General features: G+C 35.7%; 1 pseudogene; it reads right to left on the bottom strand.

Moving 5' to 3' along the window:
• Nucleotides 1-738: 738 nt before the first annotated feature.
• LOC114618071 lies at nucleotides 739-2,431 on the bottom strand (annotated as a pseudogene).
• Between the last annotated feature and the right edge of the window lie 13,549 nt (nucleotides 2,432-15,980).

Raw genomic sequence — 15,980 nt, 5'->3', positions numbered from 1 at the left:
TTTACATTAGCGAAGTTAATACATGTATACAATGATATATAAGCATATACATCCCACATTTTCACTTCAGCCCTACCAATTCTCTCTATATCCTTCAATACAGAACTTCCACTGAAATTTATGAAACTTTTCACATAGCCACTTTTATTCATGTTGCCCACATATGCTCAAGCTAGAAGCTAACTCTAGAACATAGAAATGAAATTAGTGGTTACATAATCAGAAAGGAATCAGTCTCCCTTCCCAAGAAAATACATACTGTGAAAGGCTGCTGTATGAAACCTAATACAGCAACACAAACATCAATTGTCAAATTAAATTTTTTATAAAAGTCAAAGTATATTAATTTTATATTTACATGCTGATAAATTATGTTAGAAAACTATGGGAAACCTTTACTTCATGTAATTAACAATTATGTTTTCATTAGTGCATGTGGTAAAAGCATGGTAATTTTAAACAGTCAAACCTAATTCAATCTAAAGTATTTCTAGTTGCATTATTTGGTATTTCATTGTATAAAAACATGTATAGTGCCAATTTTTAGTGTTAACACTCACAACCAGACCACAGTGAAGCTATATCATGTAACTTGGACAGGCACAGCAAGATACAACAAGATTAAATTTTTGATCATTTTATATACAGAAATTTGTAGTTCACTATACCATTCTCAGTTATGTGACTAACAATTTAAGGTACTGTGTGTTAAGGTTTTTTATACATATGTAACTTAAATTATTTGACTGAAAATTTCTGGAAGGCATTTTTGATGTCCCTGTTCCTCAGACTGTAGATCAAGGGGTTCAACATAGGAACTACAATGGTATACATTACTGAAGCCACCATACTTTCCTTGGAAGAACTGGAAATGGATGAGTTAAGGTACACACCAAGACCTGTTCTATAAAATAAGCAAAGAACTGACAAGTGGGATCCACAAGTAGAGAATGCTTTATGTTTCCCTCACAGTGATGGAACTTTAACAGTGGAGGAAATAATTTAATAGTAGGAGTAAAAGATTCCTGAGGCAGGAAGAAACCAGCAATTATACTAACAAAAAATATGACTATGTTATTGATAGAAGTGTCAGAACAGGCAAGTTTTAGAAGCTCTGGAATATCACAGAAGAAATGAGGGAGATATATATATATATATATATATATATATATATATATATATATATGTATATCCTAACAGGATAATGCATGTACATGTAGACCCCTCCACTCTCAGTATTCAAATGCATCCACAAGTTGGTAATGGAACAATTGGCAGAAGTCTCTACAATAAGAGACAGAAACCTCAGCCCTACCCAGCTCAAACCCTTGGGCTCCCTCCAGCATCACTCCTTGTCTCCCACACTGAGAAATTAGAGTCTGCCTGTGGTTAGCAAGAACACAGACAGGAGGGGCGGAGAGCACACACTTCTGTCTCCTGCGTGTACCACATAAAACATCCCTGCTCCAGTATGTTCTTTGGCATTCCTTGAACTTCTTTCTCGTGGGTCACAAATTTAGTGTGTATGGCTGACTGTCTTTTGGGTTTTTTTTTTCCTACATCACAGAACCAGTAAAAGAGAAGATGAGTCTCCCTTTCTCTAAACCTGTTTTGTTTCAATCATGTTATGTTTAAAGAAACAAGTGATTCCATCTGGTTGTGTGACTAATAGTGAACCGGGCACTGTTTCTGTTCTGTGTGGAGGGTGAGAATTCACTCCCCTTGAGATGGCATGAGATAGTTCTTAGTATGAAGTAAACACACAGGCTGTGGTAGTGTGTGTGTGTGTGTGTGTGGTGTTGGGGGAAGATATGTTTGCATGCATGCGTGTGAGTATAATGGCATAGAGGTACCTTGAGTGTAGCTCTTACGATATTGTTCACCTTGGTTTTTTGAAACAAAGTCCAAGAACTCACTCTATATTAATGCAAAATTTTAGTTGTGACATCATCAAGCAGTGTACCTGTGAATCCATGAGACTGATACAAAATGACACTATAACCAAACATCTACACAGATGAGGTTCAGAAGGACTTGATAGTATAGAGGGTGACAAACGGCAACCCATGGTCATAGGCCATCACTGCCAGTAGTAGACTGTCCATACACCCAGAAAGAGAGAAGAAAGACAACTGTGTTAGGCAGGCAGCATAAGTTATGGATTTTTTTATGGGTCTGTATGTTTATCAGCATTTGGGGGACTGTAGTGCTGCTGAAACCCATGTCAGACAATGAAAGATGGTAGAGAAAGAAGTGCATAGGGCTCTGGAGGTGGGAATCAGCTGACAGCCAAGATGATTAGCACATTTCCAACCACAGTCATTGGGCATGTAAGTAGAAATAGTATAAATAAGATGGGCTGCAGTTGAGGGTCATCTGAGAGTCCAAGGAGAATGAATTCCGTGTTACATGTTAAATTATATGGTTCCATGGGGCTAGAATACCTTTTTAAAAGAAAAAAAATACAAATAACCATTATAATGAATTAAGCACTATAAAGACAACTTGCTATATACCTGTCATTTTGTAATCCAGTAATTCATAAAGAGTCATTAATACATGCTAACTTTTTAGATCTAGATATAATACAATTTATTTATTATAAAAATGTCTGTAGGCTAGGAAACTTGTCTTCTGTTTGGTAGTTACTTTTAACATTTAAGACATGTAACCCATGGTTTAAAGGCAGGTCAGTGTAGTCAATATAAGAACCTAAATTGAATCCCAACATAAAGGGGGAAAGAATGAAAGATAACAAGGAAAATATGAAACAAAGGAAAGGATAAATTACAGAAGAAATGCAGGTAGAAAGGAATGAGCAAAGGAACTAAGGAAGAAATAAGAAGGAGTGAGAAAAGAAGCAAAGCAAAGGGAAGGGAATGCAAAATAAGGCAAGGGAAGGCGAAACAAGGAGTGCGTACAGGACAGGACATGACAGGGCAGAAAAGAAAGTAAAGGAGCAGAGAAGAAAAGCACAGAAAGAAGAGAAAAGAAAAGAAAAGAAAAGAAATGGAAACCTATGGGAAGCCCACAAATTAGAGTAGGTTTTTGTAGGCATTAAGAGACTCAAACCTCTTTGGTTTCCTTTTATAACGTATTATGACTTCCTCTTCAATACATTTTCATTTCTGCTATTCATAAATACAATATTATCAAAGCTGGTACTATAGGGCTTGAATTTGTAGACTATAAGCTGTGAGGTACATAGATTTCTTTATGAAAAAAAAGCTTACCTGTCTTGAGCATTTTGTTAAAGCAAAACAGACTAAGTCATGTACAGTGTAACTTTAGTTATAATTCTCAGTTGTGGCAAACTCTTATAACTATTTCTTCCTTGGACTTATATTTTTACTACACAGGCAAAAGCCAGTTGTGGAGAGCTTGCTCAGCAGCTAAAATCATTTTCCTATCTGCCAGAGGACCCAAGTTCCAAGCATCCTCATCAGGCGGTTCAGAATAGCCTGTAACTCAGACACAGGAGGAACCTACACCCTATTCTGGCTTCCTTGAGCACCTACACACAACTTTCTTGTACACAAAAATAAAGTAAATACTCAAAAATTTTTACCGAACATAAAACTTAGATTCTTATTCTATCAATTGTTGTCAGTCAATTGAAATTTATGTTCTACATTTTTGATAGTTTCCTTATTTTTCCATTTTCTGTTTTTTTAACACATGCTCAGTTGAGAGTTAGCTTCTGCACAAATGTGAAAATTATCATGTAAGAATATTTTCAAATATACATGAATATATAAACATTTAGGATTGTCTTAAACATTTGACAAATATTCATAATTTTTATTGACTGCAAAAATTATTCTATACAATTGATTCTGGATGTGTTAAAAATTGAAAAAGTAAAATGGTTAAGCAATATTTTTCTTTCTCTTTTTGGTTGATGACAAAAGAAGTTTCATTATGCAACATTCCAAAATATATTTTATTATACTTTTCACATATCAATTCTTAACTACCTTCCCTAGTTCTTACTACTCACATTTTCTGCTGACACCTAGCCTCGAACCTTCTTTCTGTATTTAAATATAAAGTAATAAATAAAGAAAATATGGTATTTGTTTTTATTATTACACATTACTATTTACCTTGCAGTCCTGCCTCTATATCCCAAGTCCATGTAGTACAGGTTGGCATGTGGCACCATACTTATCTACAATGTTTCATTCTTTTTCTTTCTTTTTTTCAATGTTTTTCTAATTGTCACTCTATATATTGGTTCTTTCCCCCTGTTTGTTTTTTTGTTACTTTCTGTGTTCCTTTATTTCATTCCTTGTTTCCTTCCTTTATCCTTTGTTTGGCATTGGTAAAGTAAGATCTTTGTACATGTTAGACACCTATATTAATTATGTAGCTCCATCTATGCAAAGCCTTGGCCCGTCATATTCTGTAAATACCACATGAGAATTAGTGAAGAAGTACGGTTTAGTTCACATTTTAACCTTTTGTTGCTATTTGTAACAATCTGGTAATATTTCTTAGCTAGATCTTTAATGAAAGCTTTAAGGATAGGTTTTTGTTTTCATTTCTTTTTCCTCATTTCACTCAAATTAAACCCACTCATGTACAGCTGAAGAATAAAAGACCACACTGGATCCAAAGCTTTATCTTGAAACTTAGCTTTGCATTCTGATAACTTCCTAAGTTGTTTTCAATTAAATCATTTTTCCAAGGACATTATATTTCCTGCTATGAACATAGTTGAGCATATGTCCTTGTTATATGTTCGAGTATCTTCTGGGTATATGCCAGTTATAAATAAGGCTGCTATGAACACAGTGGAGCATATGTCCTTGTTATATGTTGATGCATCTTCTGGGTATATGCCCAGGAGACGTATAGCTGGGTCCTCAGGTAATGCTATGTCCAATTTTCTGAGGAACCGCCAGACTGATTTCCAGAGTGGTTGCACCATCTTGCAATCCCACCAACAATGGAAGTGTATTCCTCTTTCTCCACACCCTCACCTGCATCTGCTATCATCTGAGTAATTGATCTTAGCCATTCTGACTGGTGTGAGGTGGTATCTCAGGGGTGTTTTGATTTGCATTTCCCTGATGACTAAGGATGTTGAATATTTCTTTAGGTGCTTCTTGGCCATTAGAGTTTCCTCAGTTGACAATTCTTTTTTTAGCTCTGTGCCTCATTTTTTAATAGGGTTTTTTTTTCTGGAGTATAATTTCTTGAGTTCTTTGTATATATTGGATATTAGTCCTCTATCGGATGTAGGTATGGTAAATTCCCAATCTTTTGGTTGCCGTTTTGTCCTATTGACAGTGTCCTTTGCCTCACAGAAACTTTGCAATTTTGTGAGGTCCAATTTGCCAATTCTTGCTCTTAGAGCATAAGCCATTGGTGTTCTGTTCAGGAACTTTTCCCCTGTGCCTAGGTATTCGAGGATCTTCCCCACTTTCTTCTCTTCTGTTAGTTTCAGTGCATCTGGTTTTATGTGAAGGTCCTTTATCAACTTGGACTTGAGCTTTGTACAAGGAGATAAGAATGGATCGATTTGGTTCCTTCTACACACTGACCTCCAGTTGAAACAGCACCATTTGTTGAAAATGTCCTTTTTCCACTGGACAGTTTTAGCTCCTTTGTCAAAGATCAAGTGACCATAGGTGTGTGGGTGTGTGGGTTCATTTCTGGATCTTCAATTCTATTCCATTGATCTTCTTGCCTGTCTGTACCAATGCCATGCAGTTTTTATCACTATTGCTCTGTAGTAGTTTGAGGTCAGGTATGGTGATTCCCCCAGAAGTTCTTTTATTGTTGAGAATAGTTCTTGCTATCCTGGGTTTTTGTTATTTTGGATGAATTTGCAAATTGCTATTTCTATCCCTATGAAGAATTGATTTGGAATTTTGATAGGGATTGCATTGAAGCTGTAGATTGCTTTTGGCAAGATGGCCATCTTTACTATATTTATCCTGCCAATCACCAAGCCTGGGAGATCTTTCCATCTTCTGAGATCTTCTTCAACTTCTCTCTACAGAGATTGAAGTTCTTGTCATACAGATCTTTCACTTGCTTGCTTAGATTCACACCAAGGTATTTTATATTGTTTGTGATTATTGTGAAGTGTGTCATTTCCCTAATTTCTTTTTCAGCCTGTTTATCCTTCGAGTAGAGGAACGTTACTGATTTGTCTGAGTTGACTTTATATCCAGCCACTTTGAAGACGTTATTTATCGGGTTTAGGAGTTCTCTGGTGGAAGTTTTAGGGTCACTTAAGTATACTATCATATCATCAGTAAATAGTGAAAAATTTACTTCTTCCTTTCCTATTTGTATCCCTTTGACTTCCTTTTGTTGTCTAATTGCTCTGGCTAGGACTTCCAGTACTATATTGAATAGGTAGGGTGAGAGTGGGCAGCCTTGTCTCATCCTTGATTTTAGTGGGATTGCTTTAAGTTTCTCTCCATTTAGTTTGATGTTGGCAACTGGTTTGCTGTATATTGCTTTTACTATGTTTATGTACGGGCCTTGAATTCCTGAGCTTTCCTAGACTTTTCCCATGAAAGGATGTTGAATTTTGTCAAATGCTTTCTCAGCATCTAGAGAGACGATCATGTGTTTTTTTTTTCCCTTTGAGTTTGTTTATATAGTGGATTACATTGACTTATTTCTGAATATTGAACCATCCCTGCATTCCTGGGATAAAGCTTACTTGATCATGATGGATAATTGTTTTGATATGTTCTTGGATTCAGTTTGTGAGAATTTAATTTAATTTAATTTAATAATTTAATTGCATTGATATTCATAAGTGAGGTTGATCTGAAGTTCTCTTTCTTTGTTGGGTCTTTTTGAGGTCTAAGTATGAGTGTGATTGTAGCTTCATAGAATGAATTGGGTAGTGTTTCTTCTGTTTCTATTTTGTGGAATAATTTGAAGAGAAGTGGTATTAGGTTTTATTGGAAGGTCTGATAGAATCCTGCACTAAAGCCATCTGGTCCTGAGCTTTTTTTTTTTTTTTTGATAGGAAGACTTTTAATGACTTTTGCTATTTCTTTAGGGGTTATGGGACCATTTAGATGGTTTATTTGCTCCTGATTTAACTTTGATACATGGTATTTGTCTAGAAAATTATCCATTTCATCCAGATTTTCAAGTTTTGTTGAGTATAGGCCTTTGTAGTAGGATCTGATAACTGTTTTGAATTTCCTCAATTTTTGTTGTTATGTCTCCCTTTTCAGTTCTGAGTTTGTTAATTTGGATACTGTATCTGTGCCCTCTAGTTAATTTGGCTAAGGGTTTATCTATCTTATTGATTCTCTCAAGAAGCCAGGTCATGGTTTTGTTGATATTTTGTATAGTTCTTTCTGTTTCTACTTGGTTGATTTCAGCCATGAGTTGATTATTTCCTGGTGTCTACTCCTCTTGTGTGTATTTGCTTCTTTTTTTATCTAGAGATTTCAGATGTGCTATTTATCTGCTAGAGTATGTTTTCTCAGGTTTCTTTTAGAGCTGTGAATATTCCTCTAGCAGTGCTTTCATTTTATCCCATTTGTTTGGATATATTGTGCCTTCAATTTCATTAAATTATAAAAAGTCTTTTTTTTCTTTATTTCTTCTCTGACCAAGTTATTTTTGAGTAGCTCATTGTTCATCTTCCATGTGTATGTGGGCTTTCTGTTGTTTTGGGGAATGAAGATCAGCCTTAGTCCATGGTGGTCTGAGAGAATGCGTGGAATCATTTAAATCTTCTTGTATTTCTTGAGGCCTATTTTGTGACCGATTATATTCTCAAGTCAAGAAGGTACCACAAGGGGCTGAGAAGAAGGTTTATTCTTTTGTTTTAGAATGAAAGGTTCTATAAATATCTGTTAAATTCTATTGGTCCATAACTTCTATTATTTTCACTGTGTCTCTGTTTAATTTTTTCAATGATTTGTCCATAGATGAGAGTGGGATGTTGACATCTCCCACTATTATTGTGTGACTTTCAATGTGTGCTTTGAGCTTTAGTAAAGTTTCTTTACTAAATAATGTGAGTTCCCTTTCATTTTGAGCATAGATTTTCATAATTAAGAGGTCTCCATTGGACATAGCATTACCTGAGGATCCAGCTATACCACTCCTAGGCATATACCCAGAAGATGCTCGAACATATAACAAGGACATATGCTCAACTATGTTCATAGCAGCCTTGTTTATAATAGCCAGGAGCTGGAAAGAACCCAGATGTCCTTCAACTGAGGAATGGATTCAAAAAATGTGGTATATTTACACAATGGAGTATTACTCAGCTATTAAAAACAATGAATTCGAGAGGTTCCTAGGTAAATGGATGGAACTAGAAATTATCATCCTGAGTGAGGTAAGCCAATCACAAAAGAACACACATGGTATTCACTCACTGATTATTGGATATTAGCCCAGAATCCTGAAATGCCCAAGATGCAACTCACAGGCCACATGAAGCCCATAAAGAAGGAAGACCAAGTGGGGGTGATTCGGTCCTTCTTAGAAGGAGCAACAAAATACTCAAGGGAGCAAATATGGAGACAAATTGAGGGACAGAAACTGAAGGAGGGGCCATCTGAAGACCTTTCTACCTGAGTATCCATCCCATATGCAGTCACCAAAGGTAGATGCTGATGTGGAAGTCAGGAAGTGCATGCTGATAAGAGCCTGATATAGATGTCTCCTCAGAGGTCTTCAAGAGTCTGACATACTCAGAGGCAGATGCTCACAACTAGCCATTGAACTGATCATGGGGTTCTCAATAGAGGAGTTAGAGTGAAGACTGAAGGAGAGCTGAAAGGATTTGTGGCACCATGAGGAGAGCAACAATACCAACCAACCACAGCTCCCAGGGACTAAACCACCAGCCTGGGAGCACTTAGGGAGGGATCCAGCGCTTCAGTTGAATATGTAAGAGTGGAGGGCCCTGCTGGGCATAGGTGGAAGAAGAGAACCTTGACCACATGAAGGCTGGATGCCCCAGGGGGTGGGAATTTTGAGGGTGGGAGGTGGGAGCGGGGTGGGGGGTAGATAGAGGTTACATCCACAGAGAAGAAGGAGGAGGGGTGAGGGGATTGGGGATTCCTGGGTGGGTGGGGGATGGGGTAAGGGGACAACATAGGAAATGTAAATAAAACATCCAATTAAAAAAAAGAGGTCTTCTTGGTATATTTTTCCTTTGATGAATACAAATTGTCCTTCTTTATCTTTTTTGATAAGTTTTAATTGAAAGTAGATTTTATTTGATATTAGAATGGTGACTCCAGCTTGTTTCTTGGAACCATTTTCTCAGAAAATTGTTTTCCAGCCCTTTTACTCTGAGGAAGTGTCTGTCTTTGTCACTGAGGTTCTTTTCCTGTATGCAGAAAAATGCTGGGTCCTGTTTACATATCCAGTCTTTTAGTCTATGTCTTTTTTTTTTTCCATGAATTGAGTTTACTGATGTTAGGAGATATTAAAAAATATTGATTGTTGCTTCCTGTTATTTTTGCTGTTAGAGGTGGAATTATGTCTGAGTGGCTATCTTCTTTTGGGTTTGTTGGAAGATTACTTTCTTGCTTTTTCTAGTGTGTAGTTTCCCTCCTATTTTTCTATCTATTATCCTGGAAAGATATTGTGTAAATTTGGTTTTGTCATGGAATATCTTGGTTTCTCCATCTATGGTAATTGAGAGTTTTGCTGGGTTTAGCAGCCCAGGCTAGCATTTATGTTTTTTTTAGGATCCTTATGATGTCTTCCCAGGATCTTCTAGCTTTTGTAGTCTCTGGTGAGAAGTCTGGTGTGATGCTTATAGATCTGCCTTTATATGTTCTTGACCTTTTTCTCTTACTGCTTTTAATATTGTTTCTTGTTTTGTGCATTTTCTGTTTTGACTATTATGTGATGAGAGGAATTTCTTTTCTTGTCAATCTATTTGAGGTTCTGGAGGCTTCTTCTATGTTTATGAGCATCTCTTTAGGTTAGGGAAGTTTTCTTCTATAATTCTGTTAATGATATTTACTGGCCCTTTGAGTTGGGAATCTTCTTATTCTTCTAAACCTATAATCTTTAGGTTTGGTCTTCTCATTATGTCCTGGATTTCCTGGATGTTTTGGGTTAGGAGCTTTTTGCATTTTGTATTTTATTAGACAGTTTTGTATTGACAGTTTTTTATGGTATCTGCTCCACCTCACAATCTCTCTTCTACCTCTTGTATTATGTTGGTGATGCTTGCATCTATGACTCCTGGTCTCTTTCCTAGGTTTTCTATCTCCATGGTTGTCTTCCTTTGAGATTTTTTTAATGTTTCTATTTCCATTTTTAGATCCTGGATGTTTTTGTTCAATTCCTTCAACATGTTTGGTTTGTTTTCCTGTAATCCTTTAAGAGATTTTGTGTTTCCTCTTTAAGGGATTCTAGCTGTTTACCTGTGTTTTCCTGTATTTCTTTAAGGGAGTTATTTATGTCCTTCTTAAAGTTCTCTATCATCATCATGAGCTGTGATTTTAAACCATAATGTTGCTTTTCCTGTGTGTTGGGGTATCTAGGGCTCACTGTGGTGGAAGAGCTGGACTCTGATGATGCCAGTAGCCTTGATTTCTGTTGCTTATGTTCTTACCCATGCCTCTTGCCATCTGGTTATCTCTGGAGTTAGTGAGTCTTGTTGTCTCTGACTGTGGTTTGTCCCCCCTGCAAGCCTCTATGTCAAAACTCTTGGGAGACCAAGTTTCTCCTGGAGGAATTTGGCTATGGAGAGCTGTATCATAGTGTCAGCTCCAGGGCTCAGATAAAAACTAGAAGGATCCTGTTCAGCGCTCTTCCTTGGTTAGTATGTTCTGATGGCTCTTGTCAGGTCCTTCTTGGGCCAGGAATTTCAGCAGAAGTTGTGATCCTACCTGTGATCATGGGTGTGCTGGCATTCCTAGGAGACCCGCTCTCTCCCAGGGGTATATGGGTATGGAGAGCTATGGCACAGTATCTTGGGTTTTTTATACATTTTACACAGACTTCTTTCCATTTATTTTTCTTTTCTTATTCTTCTTCTTTGATACAATCCATCTAATGTGAAGTCTTCCCTCCTTCCATTCCCCGTCACTTCCTTTCTCCCCAATATTTGCTACTTATTTGTTTCCCTTGAAAAAGAACAGACTTCTCTATGCTGTCAATGAGAAACATCATAGCACTATGGAATGATACTAGCCCTAAATCCTCATACCTAGGCCAGACTAGGCAATTCAGTAGGAGAAAATGGGATCCACAAGCAGGCAAAAATGTCAGAAACATCTTTACTGCTACTATTAGGAGTCTAACAAATCTCAAGCTAAACAACCACAATATGAAACCAGAGGGCCTAGAACAGACATGTGCAGGCTCCATGGTTGCTGCTTCACTCTTTGTAAGTGTCTCTGAGTCCTGCTTCATAGATTTTGTTGGACTTATTCTCAATCCTTTTGATTCCTAGAGTCCTTTTTCCTCCTCTTCTCCAGGGTTCCCTACGCTCCACTAAATGTTTGTGTATGAGTCTCTCTACCAGGTTTCTGAAGCTGCTGCAGAGAGCCTCTCTGATGATTATTGGGCTAAGCATAGATATATGAGTATAAAGAATATCATAAATAGTGTTTTCATTGACAAATGATGGGTATCTGAGTGAATGTCTACAAGTAGAAGAATGAGAAGTAATCCATACTTTATCACCCTACACAAAACTTAAGTCGAGAGAATCAAACACTTCAACATAAAACCAGACACACTGAAACTAATAAAAAAAAAGAAATTAGAGAATAGCCTTGAATACATAGGATCAGGAGACAATTTCCTAAACAGAAGTGGAATAGCACCATCACAAACAATTAATGAATGGGACCCCAAAAATCTGGTAACACCTGTAAGGCTTGGTCAATAGAACATAACCATGGCCTAGATAATGAGAAAAGATTTCATCAATCCCACATCCAGGAGAGTTCTAATATCAAAAATGTTATTTGTTTTTTAATATATACATTATTAGAAATAAAATGTAAAAGCCAATAATAAAGTCATAACAGCTTGATTTGATCCTGCAATTGTTCATATGTTTAGGCAATTGGAATTGTGTAGGATATATTGTACTTTCACATGGTGAATATTCATCAATTAAAAATACCATACTACAAGAGCATTTTGACAACCAAAATACACCATGCCACCTCTGTCTTTCAGACAAAATATAATCCTTTCTTCCTTGGCAATAAAAATTTCATAGAATACAAAAATGCCAGTAGACCTCTTACAGAAGTACTGGTGAATTTACAATTAAATTCTGTATTTTATCTATGCTCAGTTTACAAGTAAATCCAAGCCAATAGATCACACTAAGTATAGCATTGCAAAGACTATTATAAGATCTATACAGTAAAACTTGAGGAGGAGGGTGTATTCATGTTTGATATATGTATTTCTATGAAGTGGCTGGAAGACACACATATCACAGCAGGTCTCAGAATAGCATTTTTAACATATCAATGAGAATTGGACAATGTGACCCTCCATCTGCCCCTTCACAGTCACTCTAGCAACATGAATTAACTCACCCTGTTCAAATGTGGCTTAGTAATTCTATTCAAGAGTAACCTTTTCTGTCAATTCTAACATGTTCTCTAGCTGTGCTTTTTACTGTATGATGTTCTTTAGGACATTTATAAAGTTCAGGTGTTGTGGAATAAACTTTGTGCAGAATAAAAACAAGTACTTTACCAGAAACGTACGTGTAGACCATGGAATACAGCTGTAAACTCTCTTGTAGATATGGTGGTGCTAGCAAAGAGCCATTCCATCATCCATCCTCTTCTGTGCACAATTCAAGTTCTGACTGGTGCTATTGAGAGTATTAAAAATCTCTCACCCAGAAGACAGCCCTTCCTAAATCTAGGAAGAAATTTTTAGTAAATATTCTGCTACTGTCTTTGGATACTGGAATTTATTTCTTAATACCTGGGAATACTAAGTGAAATGCAAATCTAAAAACTGTTTTGTCAACTGTAGCAAACAACAGGTACAGTAGCAATCTCTGGTGTTATTATTTCCCCTCCCCACCTCTAATATCTTCAAACAGTATATGCCAGTAGTTCTCAATATGAGTCATGACCCCTTTTAGGGTCAAATCTCATTTCACAGAAGCAGCTAAGGCCATTAGAAAATGCAGATTTATACACTAGAATTTATAAGAGTAGCAAAATTATTTTGTTGAAATAGCAACAAAATAATTTTATGTTTGGGGGTTAACACAACCTAGGGAACAATATTAAAGGGTTACAATATTAGGTTCATTGAGAACTACCAGAATAGTTAGTTTATGCTAAGAGTAAGTTTAGTTAGCTTATGCTAAGAGTAAGTTTACTAATCCATTCCCCATGTGGCTATTTGTATGAGAAAACAGATAATCCTTAAATGATGCTATTCACATTTTTTACCAAGTTATGCATCGTTCATTTTAATAGATTTATTAGTGTATTGTGAATACATTCGTTTCAATGTGCTTGTGGTGAGACTAAATGATATTTAAAAAAAAAATGGCATTCATACAGATACAGGAAGCACACACAACACTTAAAGTAACAAGCCCAAAAAAGAAAACTCCCAACTTATAGCTTACTCACTGAAAATATATAATAAACAATTCATTATGTTGAAAGTTGCAAGAGAATGGATTTAAGTCATATGTAAAGGAAAACCTATGAGAACAAGAGCTGATGTTTTCAATAGAAACATTTAATACCCAAATAGCATAGAACAATGTGTTCCAATTATAAACAGATATCATGGCTATCCTAGACTAATATACTAATCAAAATATCCACCATAGTTAAAAGAGGAAGAAAAAATTTTGGAAGAAATATCCTAAAGAAATGTAGATACAATAAACCAAAGTATAGGAGGAAACATTTGGGATTGAAAGAAGAATGAGAATATCAGATAAAAATAAGCAGCCAAAGAATTTAAAATACAATGTACTACTGGCAACACAAATAACAATGCACAAAGATAATAAAAAACATGATAATTGCAATTAACACATACCTTCATTATTAACTTCAAATATCAATGTCCAAAATTTTCCATCAAAAAGTACAGGCTGACTGAATTGATTTAAAAAGTATCTATCTATAAGTTGTCTATAAGAAATATATCTTAGATTTAAAGATAAGAACCACAATAGAGGAAAATGATGAGCAATTATGCTCTAATCAAATGGTACCAGGAAGTTAACAGGCATTACCATCATAATACCTAACAAAAGAATGAAAACTAAACCTACTCATAAGAACTAAATAGCGATTCTTCATTCTACTCAAGGGAACAATTAAGAAAGAATACATTAATATCCTAGACATGTATTCACTGAATTTTGTTGCTTACAATTTCCTTAAAATTGTAATACTGTATTTAAATACATAGATTACAAATACATTAGTATTTTATCTTCCCCTAGTCACATGACTTCGTCAATCTCATGTTTTTGGCCTTCTGAGTAATGTCAAGAATTGGTTGCAATTCAGTGACTGTGCCTTAAGTCCAGTAAGAGAGTGGTTAGTTATTCTCACAATTTGCCCCATTACTATACCAGGATTATAAATTGTAAGGTTTTTAGTTGTTTTTAGGTTGCTGGCTACCTTTCTCTTTGGTAATGTGTAGTGTTCCTTCTAATACCATGAACAACATCCAGAATAGGTAAAGTCTCTAGTTAGGTTACAGATTGATACTCTCATTTTCAATAAAATATGTAAGTATTGTCTTTCCAAATAGAGGATTACTATGGTTTTGTAGAGAGCAAACAATACCTTTTGCAATAGCCTGAGATGTTGGTAGTTCCCACAGGGATTCATTGGCCAAGATTGAACTAGCACTATCCTTTGGTTGTTTCACTTGATGCAAGTTGTCTTGTGGAATTGTCTGCACTATTATTTGGTGACTATAGTTAGTTTCGGTCCACATAGAAGCTTATAGAGTAATCAGTTTACATATTGCTCTTTAAAGGGCCCCTAGTGTTAGTTATACCACGTGTATTCCATCTGTTACCCCAATCTGCCATAATTCTTCCCATTTTATTCTACAGCTCCAGTCTCTTCCAGTTTCTCCATAATTTTGAATTTTACTTTCTTGGGGTGTCATCCTCAGCTTAATTGATTACTCTACACCTAACCTCTGTGGTTATATGGATTATAGCACACACACATACACACACACACACACACACACACACACACACACATATATGTGTGTATATATATATATATATATATATATATATATATATATATATATATATATATATTTGTCTTTTGAGGTTTTCTTTACCTGGATCAGGATGAATATTTCCAAATCCTTTAATTACCTGTGAAATTTGTAATTTTATTTTATAAAAACCAAGAATGTATTCCAGTGCATAAATACACCATGACATTATCATTCATTCATTTATATATCCCTAGGTTGTTTAAATTTCCTGCTACCATGAACTGTGCAGCAATGAAAATGAATATGCAAGTGCCTGTGTACTAAGATGTAAACAAATCCCTTTAGGTATATGCCCAAAAGCAATATATTAAAGGATATATATTCCTAGCCTCATGAAGAACTGCTATTCTAATTTCCAGAGTTGGAATCCATGTTAGGATTTCCACCAGCAATCACTAAGTGTTCTCCTTTCCCAATATCCTTGTCGTCATAAGCCATCTTTTTAATTTTTACTTTTTTTTTTTTACTTTGGCTACTCTGACTAGTGTAAGATAAAGTCACAATGAAGTTACATTCATGTGTTGTGTGTTTTTCACCTCTATCAATTACTCAGAGATTAATTAATCCTTTTGCTTTCATAGGTATGATTAACCTTTAAGAATTAAGGTTTTTCTTTTCATGCATTCTGTAGAGCACTCTTCATTGGTAGTTACTATTTAAACTTGATTTTATCAAAGAATATCTTTATTTATTGTGATTAAGAACTTTTTAGAGTTTAAATCTGCAGTCTCTAGCCATTTGTT

The sequence above is a fragment of the Grammomys surdaster genome, unplaced genomic scaffold, assembly GCF_004785775.1.
Source record: "Grammomys surdaster isolate TR1022 unplaced genomic scaffold, NIH_TR_1.0 140, whole genome shotgun sequence".
Taxonomy (NCBI): Eukaryota; Metazoa; Chordata; class Mammalia; order Rodentia; family Muridae; genus Grammomys; species Grammomys surdaster.
This window is presented reverse-complemented; position numbering and strand designations above follow the sequence as displayed.